The following is a 5,048-nucleotide window of genomic DNA, read 5'->3' on the forward strand; positions in this document are numbered from 1 at the left end:
TTTTTTTTTCCCCCCTCCTTTTTTCCCCTCCCCTCCCTCCTTCCCTCTCTCCCTCCTGCCATTTCCTCGCGCTGCCGTCGCACAGCTTCCCGCTGCGCCTTCCCCGCCCTCCTGGACGCTTCCATCCCACCCGCACGCTCGGGCTCTGATTTCACCCTCACTGCCGTTCCCCCCTCGGAGCCATTTTTAGCCGCCTTTCCCCGCGCAGAGCCCCGGCCCGGCCCTCCTGCACCCACCGGCCGTCGCTTCGGCACCATCTGTTGAAAATCTCGTGAAAGTCATCGGTTGGCAGACATTTGTGCAAACGCTGCCATTCTTGGCGGGCAGGGCAGGGTTTGCTCATCCAGGTTGCGCTTTGAGCGTCATGAGCTCATCCCGCAAACCGGGCGCCCCATTGACGTGCCTTCACACGACTCTTGTGCACTTCCAGCTCAAAGAAAGACCGCCATCAACCACAGCACAACAGGGACCATAGAAGGGTTAGAAGGGACCCCAAGGATCATTGAGTTCCAACCCCCTGCCACAAGCAGGGCCACCAACCTGCAGACCTGCTAGCCCAGTTTGCCCAGGGCTCCATCCTGCTTCCCTCAGATACCTCCAGAGCCAGAGCATCCACAGCCTCCCTGCATTTGGGCCCATTGAGCACCCCAAACAAGCTCCCCATGCCTGGTGCACACCAGAAACCCAGAACCAGTCCAGCCTGGGGGCTGCTTTGTAGAAAAGCATCTTTATCAGTACATTCCTCAAAGGCCATGAGTGCAAATCAAACAATTCTTGGGAACGAAAAGCAGTATTGGGAACTCACCACATATGGGGTGTGCTTTAGAGAGGCAACTCACCTAAGTTTGGGAATATCTGGAGCCACATGTTTTGCTTAGTCCATTTTGAGAGCAAGGCAGAAACCTAGAGAAGCAAACACATTGGAAAGCGTTCACAATCAAGAGCTCCTCCTGGATCACTGAGGTGCTGAGGGCCTTCCCTTAACACATGGCCCACATTTCCCAGAGCTCAGGAACAAATCCACTCTACAGATTTCTGTTTTCACTTTATTCCAAAGCTTGCACTGAAGCTGCCATCCCTCGTGCTTCAGGATCCCTCTAAGCCATCCTCACCCCTACACAGAAGGAACCATTTCAAGCAAAGCCCCATTTATCCATTGCATTCTGCAGTGCTACTATAGAATTTGGCCCTTGTAGCAGAACAAGCGTTGTTGAAAAGGACTTGCAATTAGCTCTGTAATATAAATTAATGAAGCTTTAGCACATACCTTATAATTAGAACAAAGTCCTTCTTAGAAAAGATTTAATATCACGCTGCCAGAACGAAGGATCATAATTCCAACATTTCAGGTTTTTGTTTTGAGCTAACTGAGCTATAGAACATAATGAAGTATAATAAATAATTAACATTAAATCACAGCCACGGTAATTAGTAAGACATCTTGGGAATCACAGCCTTTGCTCGCTTGCTAATTCAGACACACGCATTCACCATAGCATTAATGGTTGGGGCAAATTAGCAGCAGCATTTTGCAGCCTGGAAGTTTGTAAGCACATATAGGGGACCCTTTGATTTCACTGCAGTTTAAGCATTTCTTCAGGTGCTCTGGGGAGATGGTAACTGTGAGATGTTCAGTTCACAACCAACAGCACAAAGGTTCCTTGGATGTTTGTTCTAATTATGCTTGAATCATTAATTCTTGCTACACATCGAACCCCTTCAATTCAGAGCAAAGGGCCGCATCAGGAAATGAGAACACTGCAGGGACAAAGACTCACAGAAAAACATCTCCAGTTCTGCTTGTTAAGGACCAGTGCCGTACACAGGCAGCTCGCAGCAGCATCAGGAGCTGCAGAAATTCAATTTAAAACCAGAATGTGACCAATGGCCAATTAAAAACTACACAGTGGTGTCAAATCACTGATCAAACAGCTATGGCCCCAAGAACTCTGCTACCAATCCATTTTCTATCTGCTTCACTTTCCTAGTAATTTGACCCATTAGACAAGACTATAATGAATTACAACAACTCACTTTAGAAATAAAGGGAGTAATTATCACCAAAATTATCACTGGAATTGAGTAATAGCTGGGTCACCGCAAGTTAACATCAGGGCGACGTGGTTCGCTCCTGCAGCACGTTCTTTGGGGCTTCATATGGTCTGAGCACAAAGTATCTCAGCAACAGGGGTTTCTGCTGCTTTTTGGGAGAGCAGTGCTTGCTGACATTCACCCCGTGTTCCCCCATTTGATTTCACATGACTGCCTCTGTGCACGTAGCACTGAATGAACAGCCATTATCAAACAGCACTGCCTTTAACGCTGCCAGGTGGAGCCCACACAAGAGGTCAGGCAGCCCCTGCTTTTTGATAAGCAAGCAGCTCACGCCATCTCCAAAGTGTCAACTTCATTGGATTAAAGCTCTGCCATAACAAGGGGAAGCCTCAGCTTTCTCTTTCAGGAATTACAAAGGATTTTTTCTTGTCTCCAGTCTGGTGCAAGCAAACCGAAAGACTAATTAGACTTGGAAAGAATTTTGTGCATTCATTAAAGTTGTAGTTTGCAAGACCGGTTTAAAACCAGCTCTGAACTTGATCTGGTTAGAGCAGGTTTAGATTGTAGCAGCTGAGACACAACTTGCAAAATACTAGTTTAAAGGATTGTTTAAGCCCAATTTGTAGAGGATTTGTGCACCTGAATTTTGGCAGGAGATTCGTTTTAAAGAATTTAAAATTCTTTAGATTCTATCTCCTGAAGAATTGCAGGCAAGAATGCAAGGAAAGCAGGGCTTCTGGGAAAGAAGAATGGTCCTGGAGGTGGTGGGCAGGAAACACCTGTTGGGGTGCAAAACGAGTGTTTTAATTAGGAGGCATCCCAGAATTTCTAGTTAAAAAAAAAAGGATAGTAAGAGAGATGGCTAACTTGACACCCATCTGAAGCTGCATTCTTACCATCTTCAATTTTCTCACTAGGTTTTGGTTAGTTCTGGTTACCTCTAGGGGAAAATGAATCTGACCACAAAATAAGAGACTTATGATGGGAAATTAGCTTGAAACTGAAACCACGGCTACAGGGCAAGAGAGGAGATCCACCTGACATAGGTTTAGTGCTTCTCATCATCTCCTAGGAGAGAACAACAAAGCATGCAGTTCAGGATCACCTGGAACCTCTTCAGCTTCAAGTCTTCCACCTCAGGGTGATTTGATCTTAAACCAGAGCTCTGAAACCTGTGAGCAGCAGAAAACAGACCATATAAACAAGAAAATAAGACCAGAGGAAAACAGAGATCTTAAACTGAGCACCAGAAACACAAAGCGAGACATCAGGAAAGCACTTCAGTCTGCTAAGAGCAGTTGAACACCAGACTGCAATACAAAAAAAGACCTTTCCCTACTGGGAATATTCTCAGCAGAGCTGCTCTGTGCCCGAGGGCAGAGCTGCCACAGCCCTTCCCAGCCCCAATTTTCACCACTGATGCAGAGAATCTCCATTCCTCAGCTTGAAAAATGCCCATTCTTTGGTACCACTTCTGAAGATGCTCCAAAGCAGATAAATCCAAACACATAGAAGGATTCAAAAACTATTAGCTTGGCTGCTGGAAGAAAGATGATTAACATTCCTCAATCTTGGAATATACTGAGATAGAATGAACATTGCAATAACACAATCTTTACGAAACACGAATTTCTGGAAAAACACCATTTTGTGCAGAGACTTAACTGAGAACCTGCTGCATCACCCAGAAGCACAAAGCAGCTCCCAGGTGAGAAGAGCTTTGCTCACTACCACCTTAATGAGGCACTTGGCAGGAAGGGGAGGAGCTGAGACAAGAAACATGAAGGCCATTGCATTGGTCTTTTTGTTTTTTTTCCTTTTTCTCTATTTTTTTTACCCTCTACACCTCCTGACCTATACACTAAAATTTTTATTCTGGGGGGAAGGGTTGCAGTGGTGTTGAGGGAACAGAACTGCTCATTCCTTACTAGTAAACTTAAATAGGGGATGTAAGTAATAGCCTCAGAAACCTCTGTGAAACAAATCCCCTTAACAAAAGCAGGAAGCTGAAGCAAGTGTGTTACAAACATTGCTGTCTGTGGGATTTCCCTGTTACCTTTAATAGTGGGGTTCAGTATCTTCTATTTAAAATCCTTCCTGAAGCAATGTATCTATATGCATTAATTAACAAGCTATTATCCTTTGCTGTGTATTGGAATAATTACGCCAGTGCAGGTTTATTTCAAAAGGCGTAAGTAAATAGGAGCCTTAGTTTGAGTGCTGTAGTTATTCTTTGTGTATCGCTGAAGCTGTTAATAAAACATATATAAAAGCCAGTTGATCTTGAAAGAGCTCCACTGGCTCTTTGGAACTGTGTTTTTCTGCTATTTTAATAGCACTCTGCAGTAAGGAAATTAATTGCCAGCTCCATGGGTTCCAGCAGGGTGTGCGCACTCAGCACACCACGATCTGACTGTGCCAGGAGAAATGTGCCTTGAACACCACGGGCTGTGGGAAGAGATGATTGAATATAATCTGGGATTGAGTATAATCTGGGATAAAATGCCCTTCCAGTCTTTAAACTTGAGTATTTTTGCTCTTGATCCTCACCTCTGGTGAAGCCTCATGCTTTTGGTCTCTCATTGCACACAGAGGATAGTTTTAAAGTGAGACAGGGGAGGTTTAGGTCGGATATTAGGAGGAAGTTTTTCAGCCAGAGGGTGGTGAGGCACTGGAACAGGTCGCCCAAGGAGGCTGTGGATGCCCCATCCCTGCAGGCATCCAAGGCCAGGCTGGATGTGGCTCTGGGCAGCCTGGGCTGCTGGTTGGAGACCTGCACACAGCAGGGGGTTGGGACTGGATGAGCGCTGTGGGCCTTTTAACCCAGGGCATTCTGTGATGATTCTAGTTTCTGGGATTCTAGAGGGAAACACAACTTCTAAATCTAAACAAAAGGAAAAAGAAAGGGAAAGGGAATGCAAAGAGCCTCAAGATATCTCTTTAAAACTCTCTTGATTGAGATTATACGTGCTGAGTATAGCAGTAGCGATGCT

The 5,048-nt window shown here is 45.4% G+C and overlaps 1 long non-coding RNA gene across 3 annotated transcripts; it reads right to left on the reverse strand.

Annotated features, from left to right (window-relative positions):
* Positions 1 to 20: 20 nt before the first annotated feature.
* Positions 21 to 4,322, reverse strand: LOC109370902. Of its 3 annotated transcripts, XR_002121440.2 has the most exons (4): positions 3,721 to 4,322; positions 3,093 to 3,227; positions 2,695 to 2,834; positions 21 to 903 (listed from the first exon to the last, which is right to left on the reverse strand). It is a non-coding gene; the product is annotated as an uncharacterized LOC109370902 (long non-coding RNA). The 3 variants fall into 3 exon arrangements; XR_002121437.1 differs by lacking the exon at positions 2,695 to 2,834 and having other exon boundaries at positions 3,721 to 4,310; XR_002121438.1 differs by lacking the exon at positions 2,695 to 2,834 and having other exon boundaries at positions 3,161 to 3,227; positions 3,721 to 4,304.
* Between the last annotated feature and the right edge of the window lie 726 nt (positions 4,323 to 5,048).

This window comes from Meleagris gallopavo, chromosome 24 (assembly GCF_000146605.3).
Source record: "Meleagris gallopavo isolate NT-WF06-2002-E0010 breed Aviagen turkey brand Nicholas breeding stock chromosome 24, Turkey_5.1, whole genome shotgun sequence".
Lineage (NCBI taxonomy): Eukaryota > Metazoa > Chordata > Aves > Galliformes > Phasianidae > Meleagris > Meleagris gallopavo.